This window comes from Lissotriton helveticus, chromosome 5_1 (assembly GCF_964261635.1).
Source record: "Lissotriton helveticus chromosome 5_1, aLisHel1.1, whole genome shotgun sequence".
NCBI lineage: Eukaryota > Metazoa > Chordata > Amphibia > Caudata > Salamandridae > Lissotriton > Lissotriton helveticus.
In genome coordinates, this window is record NC_136065.1 from 367,171,466 (window position 1) to 367,196,290 (window position 24,825).

The 24,825-nt window shown below is 47.5% G+C and overlaps 1 protein-coding gene and 1 long non-coding RNA gene across 2 annotated transcripts in view; one reads left to right on the forward strand and one right to left on the reverse strand.

Moving 5' to 3' along the window:
• The window catches only part of LOC144753168 (uncharacterized), a 231,932-nt gene extending 222,069 nt beyond the window's left edge, over nucleotides 1-9,863 (forward strand). Inside the window, exon 3 of the long non-coding RNA XR_013594228.1 lies at nucleotides 9,718-9,863. This is a non-coding gene — a long non-coding RNA (uncharacterized LOC144753168). The remainder of the gene's footprint in view (nucleotides 1-9,717) is intronic.
• The window catches only part of LOC144753167 (uncharacterized), a 334,464-nt gene that overhangs the window by 128,343 nt on the left and 181,296 nt on the right, over nucleotides 1-24,825 (reverse strand). The gene's annotated exons all lie outside the window — the stretch shown is intronic.

Genomic DNA, 24,825 nt, shown 5'->3' on the forward strand with positions numbered 1-24,825 from the left:
CAATATGTACATCAGAATCTTCTAAATCTCTTTTCGGGATACTTTGGGGACTATACCTGCCCATTGCCATGCGTTCCACGGTATCATTTTCACTCACCCCCGGACTTGGTCCCTAACCTTCCCTACTTACGGCTGATCAAGGGGAACCCTCAGTTTCCGGCATTTGTAGTGCTATCACTAATGCTTCCCACGCTCTGGCTTCTTCCAGCGCCTTCTCATTATTAGTGCGTATAGCTTGCTGCAATCTAACCATACTCTCACTTTCAGCCCATTTGAGTAACTCCGGTTTCCCTTTCCCTATCGTAGGCCCCCGGCGTGACTTCCATTGGGCCGTGATCGCTCTCTCTTAGCCAGCAGTATATCTAGGTCCAGAAACTTGCTTGTAATTTTTGTCTCAGAGGTGTGTGGAAACCAATGTAATATGCAGGTACCCATATCAGTTTCTATACTGCGCTCTGTAACGCCACAAAGCCGTTCGACTACTTCCTCCCAATATGTTCCCAAATTGTCCACAAGTCCACAGCATATGAGGTAACAACAGGGACACTGGGTGGTATCCATCCGGAAATATCGATTGATTCTGGCTGGGGTTAAATAAGCCCTATGCAATATAAAGAAATGTATTAATTGAAACCTGGCATTCCGTGTGCTCTTCCAGGCCCTTTGGATCAATTGAGCCCACGTTGCCTCCGGTGTTTCCTTCCCAAAATCCCTCTCCCATTTTCCTCGTAACTCCGTCAGTGGGCGCAGTCTTTCTGTAGTGAAGCGCCTGTAGAGACATGTAATCGCCTTAAACGTCCCTGCAGCCATCACCACGTATTGACACATCATAGAAGTCTGGGGTTCCGAGAGCCCTTCCTTCCAGTGGCGCTGTATAGCTGAGATCAAAGCTGCATGCAGAAAATAGTCTCCTTGCAGCAGATCATACCTTTCCTGTAATGTTTGAAAAGGTAGTAGCACCCCGTCTTCATACAAATCCCCCACAACCTGGACCCCCACCGCTTCCCAGTCTGCTAGTGCCGACCAATCCCCCCCCCCCCCCCCCGTGTGGGGAGGGCGGTGCACATGCCCAGGGGGATCTCCGATGCATATGGGCGACTAATGTTGACTCTGCGGTGGCTCCGATTCCAGCATTGTCTTAATGTCCGCTCTTCAGCAGTGAGCGACCCAAGATGCAAGGGTTATTGCAATATGGTAAATGAGAGTACATGCTGCAGGATCCACCGACCCTCCTGGCCCTCTGGACCCCAAAATTCTCGTACCACTGCCTGTGTAAGCCACTGCAGCTGGGCCACCAGGTAATAAAGTTCGGAATCAGGTACCGCTAGCCCCCCTATCCACTCTGGATCTCATCATGGTGGGTAACCCAACCCGCTTCCAGCCATTTCCGCATAAGAAACCGCTAACCATCGCCCTAATCTGCCCAAAGATTGCCCCCAATCTCCAAATCGGGAATGTCCGAAAATAATATAGCAGGCGGGGGAGCGCCACCATCTTTAGGAGCGCCACCCTTCCGGTAACCGAGAGTGGCAGAGCACTCCAGGAAGCCAGATTCCCTTGCAGCCCTTGCAGGGCCCTTCCCATGTTCTATTCCAGCAGATCCGCAAGGGAATGATAGATATTAGTCCCAAAAAAGGGCAAACACGGTGGTTCCCACCGAATTCCCGCTAATCGATCAGGGCCTCCCGCTATTAGAACCACCAGGAAGAGGCATGTCTTCCCCTAATTAACCCCCAGTCCTGACATTTCACTGAACACCAGCAGTAGGTGTGTCGCATTGTCCAGCGCCACCCCTGTGTTAGCCCAAAAAATTAGTAGATCATCAGCGTACAGGGATATATATACTGTTTAATGCCCGGCAGGGCCAGGCCCTGGTAATGGTGCCCCAGTCTAGCCTGTATAGCCAACAGCTCGATAGCTAATGCAAATAAAGGCTGGAACAGTGGGCATCCCTGTCGCGTTACTCGACCTACCGCACAGGTGGAGGATATTGTCGACCCTGCCCACACCCTAGCTGTCGCATCTCCATACAATAAGCCCGTCCATCCCACAAACGCCACCCCAAGGCCAAATGCACGCATAGCATTTTTTATTTATTTTATTCTCTTGTAGAGCGCCTGAATAGACCCCCAAAGGGGTATCTCCGCGCTTTGCCTGTAGAAGGAGTAGAATGTGCCTAATTCATGTTCAAAAAAAAGATTGAGTAGAAAAATGGATGTTTAATTGCTTGATGATTGATGATTTGTTTTAATGTCTGGGGCAGAGAGTTCCAAAGAACGGGTCCAGTGTGGGCCATGGCACGACCGCCTTGTCTGGATTTTTTAATTCTGGGCACTTGCAGTAGGTGGAGGTTGCTGGAGCGTAATAAGCGCCCTGGAACATAGGGTAGGAAGGCTTTTGTTAAGTATTTAGGCCCCGAACCTGTCAGACATTTATGGATGGTGCATAGGGTCTTGAATTTAATGCGTTGCCGCACTGGGAGCCTGTGTAGTTTAGCCAGTAGAGGGCGGGAGGGAGTCCTAGGTGGAACTTTGCCGCAGTGTTTTGGACTATTTGCAATTTGTTGAGCTGGTCCTCATTAGTTGATAATAGAAGACCATTGCAGTAGTCTAATCTGCTAATGACTAATGCCTGGACCAAGGTTTTTCTATGTCTGTCAGGTAGATAGGGAAACACCCTTCTCAACAGTCCGATGGCCCTAAAACATGTGCCGGCAACTTGGTTAACATGATCTTTAAATGTAAGGGCTTGATCAAATAGCACTCCCAAGTTTTTCACGGTCTGTTTAGGCTTGAGAACGGGTCCCAGTTCTAGGGGCCACCATTCGGGGGACCACAGTGTCTCAGCCTCCCCGAACAGCAGTACTTCCGTTTTGCCCACATTACACTGTAGGCAGTTCTTGGCCATCCACTCTGATACTGCCCTCATTCCATCTGCAAAAGATTTTTTTAAGGCAGGTGTGAAGGTTTTAAAAGGAAACAGAAGTTGGGTGTCATCGGCTTATGACACCGGGATGAACCCAAAGGATCTCACTAAGTCAGCCAGGGGGGCCACATACACATTGAATAACGTGGGGCTTAGGCAAGAGCCCTGTGGCACTCCCCTGGTGAGCTCCCTAGAGATGGATTTATGGGGGCCCAACCGGACTTCTTGAGAGCGGCCTGAGAGGAAACTCTCCATCCAGGACAGAGCTACCCCCCCCAATCCCACATCTTGCAGACGACTCAGAAGCACTTCATGTGATACCGTATCAAAGGCAGCGGATAAATCCAGCAGCACCAGAATCATTGACCCTCCCCCGTCCAGTGTCATCCTGATGGTATTGGTCACTGCTAGGAGGGCCGATTCGGTGCTGTGGTTGGGCCTGAACCCAGATTGTGAGTGGTCCAGGCCTTCCGTTGCCTCGATATGGTTTGATAGATGGGTATTCACGTGCTTCTCAGTCATTTTAGCGATGTGCGGCAAGAGGGAGATAGGCCGAAGATTTGAAAGGTCTGTCCATGGAGAGGCTGCTTTTTTCCTTATTGGGTTCACCACCGCTATTTTCCACTCCTTTGGGACTTGCCCTTCTGTCAATGAGATGTTAATCACTGACTGAATGGGGGGTCCTAGGAGGGAGATCAGAGGGGCGGCCATTTTTGCAGGAAGGAAGTCCTTGGGGGACCCTGATTTTATGTGGCTGATGAGAAGTGGCAGGTCTAGGTCACTGACTGGTGGAAAAGTCAGTAATGGGTTTTTAATTTGTGTGGGTGAGTCATTGGGGAGGGGGGCCGTGGTTCCTGCACCTCTAGAAGCCATGATTTTATTGTAGATAAGATTAATTTTGTCCTCAAAGAACATTGAAATCTCGTCACAAAGTGTTTGGGAGAATTCGTTGGGACTTTCACTGGCTGTGGGTTTGACAAAGCTCTGCAGTATTTTAAACAGCTCCCTTGGACAGTTGCCCGCCTCTGCTAGTTGTAAGGTGAGACTATTTTTCCTAGCTTGTTTAATGTTTTTATAATAGGTTGACTGGGCCTCTTGGTAAGCACTCCTTTTCTTCTCTGTTTTCGATTTCCTCCAAGCTTTTTCAAGTCGCCTGCATTTTTGCTTTTCTATTCTAAGTTCTAGTGTGTACCATTTTTCTTGCTTGGTGGGAGGGTATTGCTTGTGAAGTTTTAGTGGGGCCAGAGTGTTGATGGCTAACTCAAGTGAGATGTTGAGTTTTTCTAATGCAGTGTCTGCTGAGTCTTCATTTGCGAATTTTGGTGGTATCCACTTTTCTCGCAATTTTTCCACCGTTATTTTGTGCCATTGACGGCGCAGGATTGGTGGGAGCAGCGGTTTGTGCAGGGATTTAACCGGGCCCATTAGGAGAAATTCTATCAAAAAGTGATCTGACCAGTTGATCTCTTTAGCAGGCAGGCATCTAATTTTAGTGCAGTTAGAGAATAGTGAGTCCAGAGTATGGCCACCTCTGTGGGTAGCACCGCTATTTATAGCTTTTAACCCCAGATTAGACAAATCTGCAGTTAGTGAGATGGTTTCGGGGTGTGTCAGATTGTCCATATGTATGTTAAAATCTCCAAGGAGGATGAAATCCTCCCTGGCTTTAAAATGCGGAGCTAGTAACTCCAGAAGCATGGTACAGATACGGCCACCCTAGGCTATCAAAGGCCTTCTCTATGTCCACTGAGAGTAGCGCAGTACCAGGAGCATCTCCATGATCTGCATCCAATATGCGGAGGAGGTAACCTATATTAAGGGCTGTGTTCCGAGTTGGAATAAATCCCGCCTGATCACGGTGTACCAAATGTACCATATGGGGAAGGAGTTGAGTCGCTAGAATCCTGCTTAATATCTTGTAGTCGGATGTCAGCATGGATAACGGGCGGTATGCCCACCTATCCATTGAGTCCCTTCCCAGTTTCGGAAGTGGGATAACAACAGCCTCCCTCATAGAAGTTGGAAGCCTCCCCACTACTCGGGCCTCCTTATAGACCCTCACCAATTTTGGAGCCAGTATATCAATATAAGTTAAATAAAACTCAATAGGCAGGCAGTTCGATCACGGCGTCTTATTACGTGCCATGTGCTTAATGGCACTCCGTATTTCCCCCAATGTAATGTCCTGCCCTAGCAGCGCCGCTTGTTCTTCCTCCAGCCGGGGCAGTTGTATACCCGCCAAAAATTCCTCCAGCATATCATCAGGGCCCCCACGCGACTCCTATACAACCCAGCATAATATTCTAGAATCCCTCTCTAGGTGTAGACTGGAAATCCTAGGGAAGAGTTCAGCACCATTATAGGGGTGCCCCGGGGTACCGGATTAGCTAGCCAAGCCAGCAGCGTACTCGCCTTGTCATGTTCTGCGTGCGCCCGTGCTAAATAAGCTCTATAATCATAACGCAACCTCTCTATCTGATTCGCCAATTCCTCCCTTGCACCCGATAGTTCACCCTGCACTTTAGGGTGCTCAGGCCGCTCTCTCTCTACTCCTCGCGGCCAAGCTACTGCCACTTCCACTTCCCATAGTAACGTCTTCCTTACACCTACCTGTTTGGCAATACACATTCCCCTCATCACCACCTTAAAAGTGTCCCACTCTATCGCTATTGCAGATGCCGTTCCTTCATTCTCAGCAAAATATTGCTCAATGCCCATTTCTATATCACCACGGAAGACAGCGTCCTCTAGCGTCTCCAGTCGTAGGCACCACATCGGAATTGCAGGCCTCTCCTGAACCCACCAAATCGTTAGGAGCAGAGGATTATGGTCCGATATTGTTCTAGCCAAGTACTCGCTGTGTAGCACCTTTGCAGGTATATCATGTGTGCACAATACGGCATCCAAGCGCACATGCAGGTCATGCAAAGCAGAAAAAAAAGAATAGTCGCGTTCCTCAAGATGTTTCATTCGCAAGGTATCTACTAGTCCCCATCTATCCTGCCTATCTCTTTTCCCCTTAGATATTCTATGTCAAAGGCCTCCGGCAATGGGGGATGCGACCTATCCATATCTACATCAGCTATTGAGTTGAAATCTCCTCCGAACATCACAGGACCAGTCAAGTAGGGCGCCAGTTTCCCTGACAGGAGGGTAAAAAAGGATATCTGGTCAACATTAGGGGCATATACGCTACATAATGTTACATCTAAACCATTCAGTCGTCCCCCCATCACCACGAACCTCCTTCTGGCTCAGCAAACTGGCGAGTCATTTGGAAGGGCACCCCCGCTCGAACCCATATCAATGCTCCCCTAGCAAAAGCTGAGTACGTCGTACAATAGACCTGCCACTGCCACCTTCGCTGCAATGCGCTGCTCTCCACCCGATCAATATGGGTCTCCTGCAGGAAGGCTATATGCACCCCCCTTCGCACCAAATAGGCATGCACCTTGTAACGCTTCCGCATTGTATGCATCACTCTCACATTCTACGTTAGGCACTTAAGATCAAGTAGGGTCCCCATATTGGTCTTCCAATTCCTGGTACCTCTGCATCTTTACCATGGACACACCATCAGCCCCTATAACCCCAAACAACTTCCTCAACTACCCCTCCCCAGAACAGGTCCTAACAAAACAGCTCTATCCAAATTCTCCACTAAACAGCTTCCTCTGTAGCTACCAGGGAACACTAACGATAATAACAGGAGGTGTCTAGGGCCCAAACGCCGCTGAATCAAAAATTATACAACCATGTCGCCCCATACCCCATTCCATGTAACGCCACAGTTACTGCTGCGGTACCCCAGATTAGGGGGGCCACCACCCCAAAGCCCCCCCACCCCTCCACCCGCACCCCCCACCAGCACCCCACAATCCACACCATTAGGAAGACAATGGGGAATGTCAATGTACAAAAGCACCACCCAGTCCTGGATAATGTCTTACTGTGCTACGCATCGACAAGCTCATCCGCAGTCCTGGCATAACATGTGGCAGAGCGACGCTTGCTGAATCCGATTCCTTCGATGCTGTCCCAGCCGACCCCTTCTCAAAGTCAGTCACTCCCCACGAATCCTGCCATTGCTCTTGAGATATCTCCTTCACTGCCTTGAGTTCTGCTGTTCTTCCTTCCTCCGTCTGGGATTTTGTTGGTCTCTGGGAGCGGAGCTGCCGTCTCTCTGCACGTGGCGGCCGAGGGGGACGCGTCATCCCCTCGGCGGCCCCCCGGCCTCGACCGGCTTCTCCCTGTCCCGCTTTGTAAGATTCCAGCCAGTCTCATGCTTCCTCAGAGGTATTGAAGAAAAAGGTTTTACCGTCCATGGCCACTCTTAAGTGTGCCGGAAACATCAAAGAGTATTGCAAACCTTTGCGCGGAGTGCTTTCTTGACCTTCAAGAAGGAGGATCGCTGTTGCTGCACATCAAAGGTATAGTCGGTAAACAGCGTCACACTACTGTTATCCACCTTGAAGGGTCCCACGGTGCGCGCTCTATTCAAAAAAGCAGATCTCTGTCCTTTTAGTGGAGCAAACGTGCCACCACAGGTCTGGGTGGGGTTCAGCGGACGCGCCAGTACCCTATGAGCCCTTTCCAAGGTGAAGAAAGGGGACAGTCCGTCCAGGGCGACTTCTGACTTCAACCAGGCTTACAGATAAGTCGCCATATCGGTTCCTTCCACTCCTTCAGGCAGTCCAACCACCCGTATGTTGTTCCTTCTGTTCCGCCCTTCAGAGTCCTCAACTCTCTTCTCCAAGATCTGCAAGCGACGGTGCACATCCCCCATCTGTGTGCTGGATCCAATACTTCCAGAGTGGCCTCGGTTTGCTTTACCCGGTCCGCTAATTTTACATGGTTCGCCCGGAGAAGGCCCAGCCCCACTGACACCTGCTGAAGGGCATTTCTAGTATCCGTGATGCCCTTAAGTATCATGTCACCTTGCTGCTGCGCCATCCCCTCAGGCTGCAACTCCGATGCCTCCGTCCTCCGGTCATCCGCAGTAACCTCTTCTTGTTCCGGCGGCGCACCCCCCTGCTGGCCCTGTGGTTTTCCAATCTTTGCCCGTTCCCCATGTCCGATGACCATGGTGGCTCACTACCGGATCACCACCAATCCTCAGTGTCGTCCCCTCACCTCTTAGTAGAAGCCAGACACCCTACAGCCTGCAAGGCTCTCGGGCACCCTCCCGAGTCCCTTCTGCCAGTCACGACTCCTCCCGGCGCAGCGCTCAACCAGACCCGTGGTCCTCCAGGCGGTCCACTCTCAGGAGCACCCCTCAGTACTCTGCGTGGCATCAATGGTAGTAACCATCCCTGTCGTAAATGTGATGCTCCTGGCAAAGAGTGCTCAACCTGTCCGCCACCTCACCCGGCTGTATGTGGTGTTCCAGGGCCCCAAATCCCTGCGCCCAGGTCTGAACCCGCAGGCAGAAGTCTCTGCTTCCTCTCCTGGCACTGCGCTGGGGTTGGATACCCTCAGACCAGCAAACAGATGTCGTCATCTCCAGGTCGCTGGGGACAGAGATAGCTCGTAACCCTCCATCACCAGAGGGAGCAGCTCCGGTGCCAACTCCAGATAGCCCTCATCATGCCCCAGTATGTCTGCACATACCTTTTCACTTCTTCCTTCTGCCACAGCTGCAAGGTCCGGGTGGTTCCCCAAGCTCTGAATCAGTGATAGGGGGCTCCCACGTGAGGCGCCAGTGCGCTGCCTCGCCTCGCTGGATCCAATGCCACAGGAGTCTTCCCCTCTGCAATCTGACTGCTGATGCAGTCCGAGCCTGTCCCTGTAGTCGGCTGTCCTGCAGCTCCGCTCCGCGGAGACACAAAATGGCGGCCGCGCAGGGGCCGCAAGTAGTCTGTGTCCCACTCAGCCTGTGACCTCAGGCAGGGGAGCTCCTCTGATTCGTACCCTCAATAAGTTCCTGTGGGCGCCAGGGCCCCCCCGCAGCCACCCGTCACACAAAATTGCCTTCTCGGGCACTCCTTGCGTTGCCGAGAGGGGGAGGCCGAACGGGAGGGGAGGCTGAAGGCTCCGCTTCTCTGCGGTCGCCGCCGCGCCAGCACCGCCCCTGCTGCACCTGCCCTAGTACACACCAAGTGTCCTGAGCTTTCAGCAGGCAGCGGCCCGAACCCCCGCTCAGCTGATTTATCGCCACTCCCTCTGCAGCTCCATTCTCTGCGGCCAGACCCGGCGCCATTTTGAGCGACCAGGGTCCCGCCGCACTGCAGTTACCAGTCCTCAGCGGCGAAGTCGCATCCAGCAGCAAGTGGCAACTGCACTTCTGGAATCGTGTGCCATGCTACTAGGAGTCTTTTTGGCCTTAAGAAAACAGCCCCCAGCAGGATAAATGATGGGGTTGGCACAGAGCTCTCAACTCACGCTGCCATCCGTATCGGCCCCGTAGCCACGCCCCCTTGGGACTCCCACTACGACGACAGGGATGATTCAAGCATGTGAATCTATGAAAGATACCAATACTGGAGAAACGTAGTTACAGGCAAGTAACTCATTTTCTTATTTACAATGTTTAATCCCTTTTTTGGTAAAATTACTACTTTTGACGAATGTTTTAAAACATTGCCTTGGTCATGAGCGTGCTAAATGAACCAAGAGTTTGTACATTGCTAGGTATACTAATTAACCTTGCGCTCTTTGATGTTTTATTTGCAATAGACGCAATGGCCTTATAGGGCCTGCCTGGGCTCATGGCTTTTGTGACTAGATGATGTGGTCTCTGGTGCTTAATATTACTTTTGCTGAAATGACGCTTTTGGAATTTGTTGCTTTCAGCTGGAATCGTATCAAGAATTCCCACCGCCAGTGCCTAATGTTTTTGATGCATAAGAATTGCAGCTTTCTTGAAGACCCCATGGCAGAGATCTAGGAGCGAACATCACACTTGCAGACAGAAGTACAGGTGCCACCTTCAGAAATTTCCTGCCCAAAACCACTTGAAAAATAATAAAATTTAAAAAAAACTTTCGAATATTGGTATGTTTGTGTTAGGTAGAAAACAGACTTGGGGGCTCAAATGTGGGTGGTAAAGGGATAGCTGCCAAACATTGGCTGCTTGTCATAAACACACCTTTTTCACCCCGTAGGGTGCTGGGATATTGGTTTTACAGAGGTGGAGCTGGCACAGGCTCTGCCTATGGAAAAACTCTCTACTGGGCATCTGCTGGTAGATAGACGTTGCATCGTAAGGGCTTCCTTAATATGCAACAGCTTCTTCTCTGTCTCAGTCAGCCATCTGATCCATGGTGGTTCCAGACAGAAAGTGCCCCATAAGCTCTTGGAGAAAACGCACATAAGATAATTTTTTTCCTTTTGTTTTTTCTGAAGACAGAAGCTCACTTTTGTAGTCTGTGTTCAGAAAATATAGTATGAACACATTCACCATTGTACTGCAGACATGTTCATAGGGTGGGCTATAAATCATAGAGTACGTTTTGGAAGTTTCACTCCATTTGACCCTCCTCTAAATTAAGTTGATTACCTTTTTTAAAACATTTGGCCTCAAGAGGGGGCGTGATAGGAGCGTTCCCTCCTAATTGTGTTTCTTCTGGCCACATTCCCACTACAAACAGCTTCACTTTTAGATCCATTGGAAACTCCGTAATACTCGCTAGGCATGATTTTACACTTTCCCAACAAGGGTTCAATGGGGGCTGGGGGCAGTCCTATAGTCTGTGTAGGAAGGGGCCTGCCAGAAGTTAGAACGCACCCCCTGAGACATTTATCAGTACTAGTTTTACCAGATCTAACAACTTGTCCTCTAAAATATTAACTCCTGCAAAGGATTCTTAATTGTTTAAATGTGCAACCTGCTTTGATTGCCACCTTCCTATACCTTATTGCTTCTATCTATTGCTCCTCTTTCTAGATATACTATCAACTTGTCCATCAGTTTGTGATACCTTTGAGTTGTTACTTAATTTCTTCTATTTTATTGATATTATCTTCTTGGTAACAGGACCAGTCCGGATTCTATCTTCCAGTGGTGAACTACCTTCTATTTGTTGTTTTAACACCGTGTACTGCAGTGACAGACTTAGGCTCCATGTAGCGAAACATCTCTGCATCTGTCATTTCATATTCAATTTTTAAGAACTGTGTGCTCGGGCCCTCACATCACCTACGTCATTTATTCCAACTAGGTCCCATTTTTTAAAATTCTTGGAAATTGCTTACTTCTTTTCAACTTCTGTCCTATAGGGGATTTCTTTTGTCAGAACTCCTCCCATTCAAGGTGTTTTGTCACAGCCTGCTAGGCTCTTCCCACTTCCCCTGGGCCGATCAGTTGTTTCCCTACGTCTTCTCCCCCTACCCCCCCCCCCCCACACACACACACACATAATGCAGCTATGTAATCTTGTGACCCAAAGGCGTCCCCAATGATCCATGGTCCCTCCCAAGGAGAAAAAAACTTTCTTTCAGAAATGCAAGTTGTGAAGCCAGTAGCATGCGCGGAAGTCCAAAAGTGCAGTCGCTCAGTCGTAGGCACCCCTGACCAACTTCTGAAGTGATATTAGTAGTGAACCCCCAACCCATAGAAGTTATCTGATTTCACACTCCAGTTTCTGAAGGAAACACTCTGGGAACCTAGTAAGTTGTTTTTGTCTGAGGGCATATAGGGACTTAGAAAGCACTATTATTTTTAAGATGTCTGTTCGCTCCAATGATAATAGGTGCATTTTACTTGGTCCCTTAATCTATTCAGTAAATTGTACATATTACAATTAAATAATTTGTCTGAGTCCTGTGTGATCTGTATACACAGGAATGTGAGCCCCTTCTGATTTACTCTAGTGGACAGCTGGAGATTTGGGCCACAGCCCAGGCAGTTAATGGGACAGTACTGATTTTCCGCAGTTAAAATGTATATCCAAAATATTCAATACATTTGTGGTGCCATGTCTACGGAGGTTTCCGGTTGTGCTGCACAGAGGAGGGTGTAATCCGCATATGCGAGCCATTCACCCCATTCCTTATCCCACCTTGAACGCTTAATCAAAGCATCTCCCCATATCCAACTGACCAGGGCTTCTAAGGCAAAGATCATTGGGGAAAGTGGGCAGCCTTGCCTTGTTCCTCTTCCGAGTGGGGATGACACTGAAATTATACAATTTATATCGACTCTATCTATTGTATATCTGTATAATAGTTTGAGCCTTGCCACATATTTGAGCAAAGACCCATATTTTTAAGGACCTCTAATAAGTAGGGTTCCTTAAGGGAGTCAAATGCCTTTGATGCATTCAGTGACAACACTACTGCTGGTTTAGTTACGTTCTCAGTATATGCCACGCCACACAATCTCCTTATAAACTTTGTAGTACTTATGTGGGGCATAACACCTGATTGGTCTGGATGCATGAATGCAGTTATTACCTCTTCCAGTCGGGCTACCATACTTTGTCCAAGATCCTAGTTTCCACATGCAAGAGAGAAATTGGCCAGTACAATGAACATTCATCCTGCGGGATGTCTGACAGTACAATGCATGCCTTTGCCATGCATGCTTTTCCACACAGCCTTTACAATGTGTGGTAAGTATAATAAAATATTTATATTTAATATTATATGTATTTTTTGGGGAGGGGAGAAACCATCCCCATCACCGCCCCTTCTATTCAATTTACTCCTAGCCTTCTTTTACTACTCGCCGCTAAGTCCTGAAAACACCATTAACACCCAGTACCACTACACTCCCCTAAACCCTAAAATGACCTCTACCGCCCATAAACTCTAATATTACCCTTATCAACCTTTATCACTGCCCACCCCTAACCGCTATATATATATAGATCTTACCAATACTTACCATGTGTGGTAAAGGCAGCGTTATAATGGCTGTTACACAGGTTTATGAATGACACTATTGTGGCCACCTTGAGACCATTGCTTGATTGCCCTTTTATCTTTCGGTCAAGCAGTGGTGCTGTTACAATTTTCAGAGTGGGGGTGCTGCCATCAGTGTTACATGACGGAAGTCGTAGGTATTGTGAAAATGCTATATTATTTGATGCAATGGTATGGTTATGTTTAAGAGATTGAGTCTGTAGCACTGACCACAAGTATACAGACAGATTTTCGCTTTGCCCTTTTGGCCATTTCTTTGTTGTTTTGTCTTGATTGTTGTGGGTCACGGCTGTGCCAACTTGTTATCTTTTTTGGTTCTTAAAATTCACTTTATCAACCAGAACATTTAAAATAAATTGTCTTGTCCGGCTGGACAAAAGACATACTACTTATCAGGTGTATGATTAATGATTTTTGTATGTTATCTTGTCCACATGTAGGGACCACTGTTTTTTGTAAAAAATAAATAAAAATAAATAAATAAATAAACCCAGACCCAGAGGGAGCAGTTCAGGCGTGAAGCGCTAGACCAAGGAAATAGAAGGAAACGCCCGACATCAAGCAAGGGACAGGACGTGCCATAGGCCCCCTCCCATCCAGAGGTCGCAACCAGGCTAATTGGGCCCATTTTCTCTTCAGTGATCACTCCTTGGTTGAAGGCTGCAGACAGGCTTTGGTCCCCTAGGTCACCGAGATAGGCGGACAGAGTGGCGGAAGACAAGTATCAGGTGCGGCAACTAAGTCAAATGGTAACCACTACAAGGGCGCCAACACTGAAGCTTCCCCTGACTAGGGTGGCACATCAACAGAGCCATACGACCATACCATACCCAGACGTTGAGGTGGCCCCACCACTGCGGGCTGTGAGTCGGGGCTTGGAATGCCCTTCCTCCCCCTCCCACACCTACAACCTTAGGGAAACGAGCTGCAGCAGGACTGGGAGTGATGGGGGAAGAGTAGGATTGCTTTGACATCCCGAATGCCTGACTTGATGGGGGTCCTGGTGAAGATACCCCCAAAAGTGACCAGGAATTGTATTCTAGGATCAACATCTCATCCACCACGACCTAACCATTGAGAAAGACAAGGTGACAAAACTTCCTCCACCTCAGACCCACATGGAACAGTACACCAAAGGCAAGGCCAAAACTGGTGAGGCCGATTTGGGCAAGGCCCCCCCGGAGGGATCTTGCCATGATCCTTCAAGCCATACGCTCCTCTTGATTCACATATCAGAAGCTGAATCCCGCCTCTCCACAGTGGAGGATGAAGTAGTGACTTTGAAAGAGCAAGTCACATTGCTGCTGTCCCACACAATGAACTTCATAGGCGAGCGGAGGATGTCGAAAACCGCTCCTGTTGAAACAACCCCCCCTGGTGGGCTTCCCCGAAGGAGCGGGACCCACACAAGTTGTGGCCTTCGTAGAGGCCTGGCCGTGGTTAAACGTGGTCTTAATGACCGGACTGAACTAAGTTGCTATTTATAATGCCGCCCTCGGGCACCTGTTGATGCATTGTAACATTGTCTTGCTGTTGCGATTGATACCGTTATTCTTTGTAATTTTACGCCACTTTATTGAAGCAGGAAGGTCCCTTCCCATTCCCCTTCCAAGATGACCACCCCCGCTCCCTGTAACCAGACCCATCCACTTTGTTACCCAGTCCGTTTTCCGTTTTTACACCCTCTTCCTAAACTCCGCATTCACTCCGCGGAGTTTCACCTTCACAGACCGCCTTCATCGGTCCTGCTGATGAGACTGACTCGGTAAGCTTGATAACATCACTCTTTCCTGTAACCGAGCGAACCGCGCTACCTAGTAAAGATTCAGCGTTCTGCACACCCTTTTGGGACCGCTAGCTGATTGAGCTGCTCCTCTGTTGCTCGTGAACCTCGCAACCACTATTTACTTGCTCCCGTGTTAAAACTCGAGCACTCTTCTGATCCCGCGTCCCCGCACCCGATCCATGATACTGTGCCTCATTAAACCCGCTTCATTAAGCCCGCATGACTTACCGGATTTACTATGTCCACACCTTTTGGTCTCACGCTCCCCCAGGTTCCCTCATTTACGCTCCCTTAGCCATCCCCATTTAATTTTCACAGTCTGCTTGCTCCGCGTTTGATGTATGTTGAATTATTGTCATACCAACCTTGACACATTGAAGTATATTGCATGTTTTTACATCTTTCAACTTTCAATGATATTGATGTGGCTATATATCCTTTTTGTTTTTAGAGCTCCTTGAGAAAGGACAGCATTGTCCGAAATGCATCGGAGCTATGTACAATTTCAGACGATATGAACTGATGGTCTGCTAATTCATATGAATATAATATGATTTATTGCATATGACAAATCTGGATTAAATACTTACCCGCAACATTCAACTTTGGAACTTTATTGATCACAATTGTTTGGAAACCACTGTGTTGTCTCACCACACACAGCTCCACATAAGTGTGCCCACCACAGGGATGCGCCTACACCCCCGTAGCGCACTCAACTTTTCAACCATTCAGGACGTACCCTGAACAGTTACGCCGCCTGTAGGAGCACCTTTACCTTGATACTCTGTTCACCTTTTTCAAAAAACTTTGATAAACAAGCGGTGCGCCACGCCCATTTCATTTGGTATACTTTCCCTTACTGTTCGCGGGGCAGGCAGCACGCACCTAACAACATGCAGTACGAAGAGATATCCAAATCCACTGAAGCACGAGCTGAAACCCTAGCTTTTGACACAGATGCTACAGAGAGGATATACGCTTTGATTAGCGATGATCTAACACAAACTGCGACCAGCAGAACAAAGGAACAATGCGTCAAGCAACTGCTTTATCTATCAAGACGCCAAATTAATCAGAAACTACACGCCAACACCTTGATAAAATATCATAAGGTACTCCGCATTCCCCGTGGCCTACGGATCGCATTGAAACCGTCACTCTGTAAAAACTCCAAACAATTTATTGAGAGATGGAACGCAATCCTCAATAAGTGCAGCCTTGACTTAATCTTGTTAATTGTGGAGGAACTATCTGGCATATTAACTGATCTCACCCAGGAGATTACAACTCTTGAAAGTGAATTAAAAGAACTGAGTACCCCTGAAGATCTAAAAGCTACACTAGAAGAAATTTCTGCTCAACTGGACAGACACACAAGATAAATAAATGAGAGGAAGATACGTAAATTTCGACGGGATACCCTGGACTACAAGCTAGGGGAGGTATATACGTGGGCTGATGTTTATGCGCAACGTCGGAGAAATAAACCCTTTAACCCCAATACAGATACCTCATCTTCAGGGAGTGATAACACCAACAGACCCCCAAGAAGAACACCCGCAGGACCAACCACGTCTGCTCAAGCATCTAGTGAAACACCTACAACTCTAAACTTCGACCTAACCTCCACTGAGTCTTTTTTAGGGGAAGGCACAGACAAAACCGCAGACCCCGACGGGGGAAGAGGGCTGGAAAAAGGAAACGGAGAAATTCAACAACCCCCGAAGCCCAACAAGAAAACCAGGAAGCACCGCTAGTGATCAACATCTCGAACACTATCCTGACTGAACACGAAACTAAGATTCTGCAAAAAGGCATGACTTTCGTTCCCACCAGTGACACCAACCTCCTTGAATTGGACGTTAGCACGTTCAAACTTACAAGGAAACTTCGCCTCAAACACTTCTTTGAAAAAGTCCTGGATCCTACTACCATCCAAAACCAGATGAACTTTTGGGTTTACGACCCTCCAGTACCTTCATACCACCAGTCAGTCACAAAAGCATCGACACGTTCGAAACTCTAGTGAAACAGGATATTTCCAAGATCAACTTTCGTAAAAAAACTCATAAGAACATCACGATCAAAGACATGGACACGCTCAGAAACATTGCTAAAAATCCGGCGATAAAATGTGTGAAAGCTGACAAAGGAGGCGCTCTTGTCATCCTCAATACGGATCTCTACAGACAGAGAACCATAGAACACGTCATGGATAGGAATGTTTACTTACCTTTAGACGGTAATCCCACGCATGAATATAAAAAGGAACTAGTGTCTATCGTTAACAAAGCCACAACTGATGGAGTTATCGAAGAAAGAACAAAGAAATATCTAATCATTGAACACCCACGGAGCCCGTCAATAACCATGCTCCCGAAGATACACAAAAACTTATTGGATCCACCATTTCGCCCAATTGTTTCCACTAGAGGATCAATTCATGAGCCCACTGGCAAATTCATAGACCGATACTTGCAACCAATGGTCCAATCTTTACCCAGTTACATTAAGGACACTACACAACTGCTCAATAAATTATTGACATTGAACTTTGTTGAGAATGAGAAACTGATACTCTGCACCGCAGATGTTAGAAGCTTATATACCTCCATCCCGCACGAAGGAGGCATTAACGCGGTGGAACAAGCCTTGCTTTCATCAGGAATCAACGACTCCCTGAAACCTTTCATCCTTGAACTGATGGTATACACACTGTACCACAGTTATTTCGAACATGACCAAACCTGGTACTTACAAATGTCCGGAATGGCTATGGGGAATTGTGCGGCTCCTACCTATGCGAACCTATACATGGGTAACTTCGAACACAGCCACATATATCAGAACAGAATGTGGATGGACAACCTCAAACTTTATACACGTTATATTGACGACCTACTTTTCATTTGGAAAGGCTCCCAAGAAAGTCTAGAATGGGCCTTAACGGACCTTAATACTAAGGACGATCGTATAGACTTCACTTGGAACATCAACCACCAAGAAATTGCCTTCTTGGATGTGCTTATTCAAATAACCCCACAAGGTATACAGACGGATCTTTACAGGAAATCTACAGACCGCAACAATGCGTTACTGTATAGCAGCTTCCATCGAGACTCTCTCAAGAAACACTTACCTTACAGCCAGATGCTGAGAGTAACCAGGATCGTTTCTGATCCCAACATCAGAAGGAACCAAATCACTGACATGGCAGCTAGATTCCAACGGAGAGGATATCCTGAAACTATCCTTAAAGACGCCATGGATCGCGCATCCAATATCTCAAGAACTGATGCCTTAGCCAGTAAACCTAAAACGGAAAGCCAGAGAATGGTATTGGTTTCAAGGTACTCGACCTCAAGCAACCAATATAAACAGATCATCATGAAACACTGGCGCATCCTGTCATCAGAACCGGATTTCGGCGATCTCTTTCATGATCCTCCGATCTTTGCCTACACCAGGCCCATGAACTTTAAGGAGATCCTATCCAAGCCTCTTGCTGTAAATACATCCATTACCCACACTGGAACTCGGCCATGCTACCATTGCAGTAATTGCAACAATGTGATTAAAGGCAACACGATCTGCCACCCAATGAGAGGGTTCAACATCAAATTGAACGTCGATGCTACATGCGACTCTTCGAACTTGATCTACCTCCTGAAGTGCCCATGCGGCAAAACATATGTGGGAAAGACAAGTAGGAAAATCAAAACAAGATTGAACGAGCACAAGTCTAATATCAGGACCAAGAATTCCAAATCTAATATTGCGCTTCATTTTAATGAAGCGAATCACAATATATCCCAACTTAAATATCTGGTTCTCGAGATTGTTCAACTAAAAGAAGGCAGAGACAACAACAAAGCACTGCTGCAGAGAGAAACAGCCTGGATGTACAGGCTACAAACACAGAAACCTTTTGGTCTTAATGACCGGACTGAACTAAGTTGCTATTTATAATGCCGCCCTCGGGCACCTGTTGATGCATTGTAACATTGTCTTGCTGTTGCGATTGATACCGTTATTCTTTGTAATTTTACGCCACTTTATTGAAGCAGGAAGGTCCCTTCCCATTCCCCTTCCAAGATGACCACCCCCGCTCCCTGTAACCAGACCCATCCACTTTGTTACCCAGTCCGTTTTCCGTTTTTACACCCTCTTCCTAAACTCCGCATTCACTCCGCGGAGTTTCACCTTCACAGACCGCCTTCATCGGTCCTGCTGATGAGACTGACTCGGTAAGCTTGATAACATCACTCTTTCCTGTAACCGAGCGAACCGCGCTACCTAGTAAAGATTCAGCGTTCTGCACACCCTTTTGGGACCGCTAGCTGATTGAGCTGCTCCTCTGTTGCTCGTGAACCTCGCAACCACTATTTACTTGCTCCCGTGTTAAAACTCGAGCACTCTTCTGATCCCGCGTCCCCGCACCCGATCCATGATACTGTGCCTCATTAAACCCGCTTCATTAAGCCCGCATGACTTACCGGATTTACTATGTCCACACCTTTTGGTCTCACGCTCCCCCAGGTTCCCTCATTTACGCTCCCTTAGCCATCCCCATTTAATTTTCACAGTCTGCTTGCTTCGCGTTTGATGTATGTTGAATTATTGTCATACCAACCTTGACACATTGAAGTATATTGCATGTTTTTACATCTTTCAACTTTCAATGATATTGATGTGGCTATATATCCTTTTTGTTTTTAGAGCTCCTTGAGAAAGGACAGCATTGTCCGAAATGCATCGGAGCTATGTACAATTTCAGACGATATGAACTGATGGTCTGCTAATTCATATGAATATAATATGATTTATTGCATATGACAAATCTGGATTAAATACTTACCCGCAACATTCAACTTTGGAACTTTATTGATCACAATTGTTTGGAAACCACTGTGTTGTCTCACCACACACAGCTCCACATAAGTGTGCCCACCACAGGGATGCGCCTACACCCCCGTAGCGCACTCAACTTTTAAACGTGGAGCAAGCCCATCGAGCTCTTGCACCTAATCTGCTGCCGAGAGCCCTACACAGGCTGACCATTGCCAAGATTCTTAACTTTATGGACAGGGATGCCATCCTGCATGAAGCCTGATCGCATCTTGACTTGTCCTATCAAGGGAGTAAAATTAGGATCTTCTCAGACCTCACCAAAGAGGTACAGGCATAGCGTCGGTCCTACACTGCGGTCAAGCAAAAACTACAGGCCCTCAATCTGAAATGCAGACTCCTGTTTCCAGCCCTACTTAGATTGGTTTCCAACAATAAAACCCCTTTCTTTGACACCCCAGAGGAAGCATGGACGTGGGCAACCGAAGAGCGCCTGCTCCATCCGCAGGCCTCTGCTTCCTCCTCTGCCTCCCATACCCGACCTGCAATGAACAAAGATATTAAGCCTCAGAAGATGCACCCACAGAGGTTGCAATGCTCGAAGAGTAGCCTCCATCACCTGTCAGGGTCGCGAGGGGCTTGACCGAATTTCCTGGAACCCTGATTGTCCTGCAGATGCCCTTTCACTCCTCCTGCTACCAGTTTAGCGGACACTGACGTTTCCCGGAGTCCAAAGATCTGACAAAGAACACAGTATTGTGACTGTCCCTGACTCCTGAAGCATGCTAAATCCTGTAATATGGAAGGTTCCGCCACTCTGCGCCAAAGTTTGTCTTGTTATTGTTTTAGTTTTCTTTACTAGGTTGACAGATGCTTCCTTGAAAGAAGTATGGAGTGGGGGTTGGTTGAGGGGTGGTTGGGAACCGGTTCTCATTGTTGTTGTACATTTTTCTTTTCACTTTCAGCACTTGGCATGACCCTTTTGGTCCGCAAGCTTACAGATCTCACGACAGGGCGATGCCTCCACCGGAGCCCCTGGGACCAGACAATCAAATGCCCATGCACGTCACATAGACGTCCTCACTTTTTAATAACTAGTAAACATGACTTTGCACCACTAGATGGAGAGCTCTTTCAGATTCTTTCATGGAATGTCAACGGGCTACTAGATAGCGTGAAAGCGTAGCTAGCCTAAAATATTCCGAGATCCACCCCTAACGTCCTTCTGCTCTAGGAAATGCATCTCATGGGAAATACCTATCCTTTCCTCGTGCTCCAGGGATACAATAGAGTTTACCTTACTGGATTTTCATGAGTCTCTCGTGGTATGGCAATTGTCCTGTGCTGCTCCTTCTCTTTCTCAGTCACCCGGGAGGTCTGAGATCTCCAAGGACACTTTGTGGCCCTCACTGGGAGTCTAGGGGCCGCAACCCTCAACCTAGTCTCGATCTTTGTTCCTCCAGCAGCCCCTGAACCCTCCCTCCGAGACATGGTAGAGTTACTGTCCTCTCTTCCCCCAGAAGCCCTGACAGTGATGGGAGGTGACTTTAATGTAGTCCATGCTACAGGGATTCTCCCCCACCGTTGGTGGCTGGGTGCTAAATGACTTCTGGAATGGGCATCCAGACTTCGCTTATGTGACACGTGGTGAACATGGAATCCCAGATAGCTCCAATATACACACACCTTTACTGCTCATCATCAGTTTCTTGAGGTCAACATGAAACTGGAGGATGTGCAGTTTGGTTTCTGTCCAGGACATGGGACGGAGACAGCGTTAGTGACCGTATTGGATGATCTTCGAATGCGAGCGGACAGGGGGCAATCAGCAATTCTGATTTTGGTGGACCTGACCACCGCATTTGATTCGGTCAACTACAATATTCTACTGGATAGGCTCGCAGGGGCAAGAGTTGGAGGTCTGGCACTGGAGTGGTTTCGATCCTACCTCTGCGTAGGTTTTAAGCCTCTGAATGGTCTTGGGCCAAAGCCATTACAAAAGAGATTTGAGTGGTATATTCCAGTGCGCAATCTTCGCTCCTCTTCTGCTAAATTGGTAAGAGTACCCAGGGTTAGGAAAGCCAATACAGGAGGTAGAGCTTTCAGTACTGCAGCAGCATTAGCCTGGAATAAACTTCCAGCCGAACTTAGGCAGGTGGAAAACTTGTTACAATTTAGAAAAAGATTAAAGACCTGGTTGTTTCCTAAGATATAGCTGCAACATTTTCTAACCTCTGAATATACATCCTCCTTGCTCTCAGAATCTTGTTCACATGTGCAAACGCCAGGATACCCGTAGGGTCACAGTGCACTCTATAAATGTGAAAATCAAATCATCACACCCGCATTGATTTGATATTTATGCCCGCCCCCGAGTGTCGTATTTGAGCCAATATTGAAATCCTCGCTTGAGGAATAGCAAACCAATCTCCTCTCCTCCTTCGCTTAGGAGGCCCTACAGGCGTCTTATGCCTCATTTGGTGATTTAATGCCTGGTTTCTCCAAGACAGGGACTATAAATAAGCAATTAGGGAGAAGATTAAGCAATACTTCCGTCATAACAAAGGAGCGGTTGACTCCCAGGTTAAGCTTGGTCCGAGAGGAACACCTCTCCCAGCTAGAGGCCCGGGCTCTTAGTCTGGAACAGGCCACTACTGCAGCAGACCACTACGTTGGCTTCCAGCATCTCTAAGTTCTGCGGGAAGAAATATGCCATGTCTCCATAGAAACACGCAAACTGATGGGAAGGTCATCTGCGACCCGAGTATATGGGTGGGGAGATAAAAACGGTGACGTTCTTTATTGGCTCGCGTTTCCCCCCCCAAGCCAACAGGATAGTTCAACAGATTCAGGATGCGAAGGGACACACACAATGCGCCCCTACCGCCATCGCACAGTCCTTCGCTGACTATTACGCGCTCCTCTGTTCAGCAATACTATCCCTAGGACCAGACTCTAACCCCCAGTTACTGCGGGATGTCCCTCTCAAACGGCCGTCGGAACCTGACTTGACACGTACTGGCTGGACCAGCCTATCTCGCTGGAAGAGGTCGATAAAGCAGTCTCATTAGTGGCGACTGGGAAGACGATGGGCCCGGATGGGTTCCTGGCAGAATATTATGCTGTGTTTAAAGCTATTTTGGCACCACCCCTTCACACCCTCTATGAAGAAGCCCCTTCCCACCAGACATTGACCTGTGGTTATCCCCAAGACACACCCACCATCACCCTCATGCTCAGACTACCATCCGATCTCTCATTAACACTGAAGTCAAAATGTATGCCACCATCCTAGCTTCACGGGGAAACATCACTTACAACGAAACTTTTACAACGCACTACCATTACAACGCGGTCATTACAACGCAAACCATTACAACGCATTGCGCTGGGGGGCGCTCTAGGATAGGGAATAGGTTAATTTACTATCCAATAACCTTCCCTAGTGTCCACGGGGACTGGAGTTGGAATAGTAAATTAAACTATTCACTATCCAACACCCAAAAGCGCTATGCGTTGTAATGGTATGCGATGTAAAAACCGCGTTGTAAAGGCATGCGATGTAAAAGCATGCGTTGTAACGTCATACATCCGCTTCACGCCTTAAATCTGTACTTGTCACTCTAATACACCCTGATCAATGTGGCTTTATGCCCCATCGTAGCACGAGGAACTGCTTACGGCGTCTGCACGTAGCACTGCCCCATCTCTATCTCTCACCTTAATTGGCGTTGCTACAGATAGACTTAATAAAGCCTTTGATACGGTGGATTGGCAATACATGTAGAGTGTACTACTGAAAGCAGGATTCAGTCCACACTTTTGGAGGCTTATATGTGTGCTCTATTCCACAAGGGTCTGCTTTATCTCCTATACTCTAACATATTCATGGAACCTTTAGCAAATGCACTATATTCTACAAACACTCTTTTTCACATCTATGCGAATGACACACAACTTTACCTGAAAATCACCTCTTCTGAGAACCACATCCTGCTCAACACCTCCAAAACTGAATTCCTTCCCATATCTCTGCCTAATCACATCCCCAAGATAGACCGCTGGATGAAACTATTCACAGCCTTTAACTGCTCTCCTCATATTATTGACTCAGCCAAATCTTTCGGAATCACCCTAGACACGCACCTGAACATGAAGAATCTTGTCAGTAAGGTATGCAAGGGTGCTAACCGCTAGATGAGTATACTTCAGAATCTCACACCATTCCTTCCACAAGATGACCTCAAGCAGGTGGCTCAACTGCTGGTTTTGCCAAGGCTAGACTATGGCAGTGCTATGCTCTGTGGCCTTCCCAAATATATATCTTGGGACCACTAAGTGCTTCCTTGAATGCCGCAGCCAGACTGATTACGGGTACAAAGAGAAATGCTCACATTTCCCCATCCCTAAAATACCTAAATTGGTTGTCATTTGAAGCAAAAATATAACTAAAGATTGTCTGCATAACTCGCACAGCCCTCCATCATGATACCCTGGTTACCTGGTGCAAAAGCTAGAACTATTAGAAGGGGGCAGGCCATCAAGAAGGGCAAACTCTTTCCTCTTGAAACCACAGATTTTCCGCAAAAAGAGAATGCAGCACAGCGCTTTCTCCGGTTCCGCCCTGAAGATTTGAAACCCTCTCCCACCAGAAGTCCACAGAATCTTATCAACAGCTTCTTTAAAAAAGGAAGTGAAAATATTCCTTATGAACAAGTTCTTGCATTAAATGACCATGGCTCGTCTATCTCACTCACTGCCCTTGTATTAACTACTAAATGAGTCTATCACTTGTGAAGCCCAGAGTTGTTTGGTTATACTATCATACGTTATGTTTGTTATTCTCCAAGCACACTTTTATATTATCTAAATGTAATGCTATTTTGATACCCCCCTCTTCACTGGTCCTTGCATGCATTCTCAAATGACGTCCCCCCCCCCCCTTTTGCACTGCCGACAATCCAAATTGTGAAGGGCTCTGATACCAATCTGGGTCTTGTTTGCGCGATACAAAACTTTATAAATAAAAATAAAGCCATCAGCCCGGGTACTCCTAAATGGTGTGCTTTGCGACGTCATCCCTATCCGTCGAGGAACGAGACAGGGTTGCTCCGTGTCTCCATCCTTCTTGCCCTAGCGATGGAACAACTTGCCTGGCTTATCTGGTGAGATGCGCAAATACAAGGTTGGCAATGGCAAAGCTCTTATGAAGATAGTATTGCCTTGTACGCAGACAATGTTTTTCTCTTCGTTGCAGACCCGGCGCTCAGGCCTGAGGTGTGTCTAATACCCTTGTATATTTCACAGGAGGTGTGGAATGACAGCCTGACACTAGAGGGATTCTGGAAATGGATCTAATTGTCATTACGCACCTTGGGGATGTATGGTTGGGGAACCAC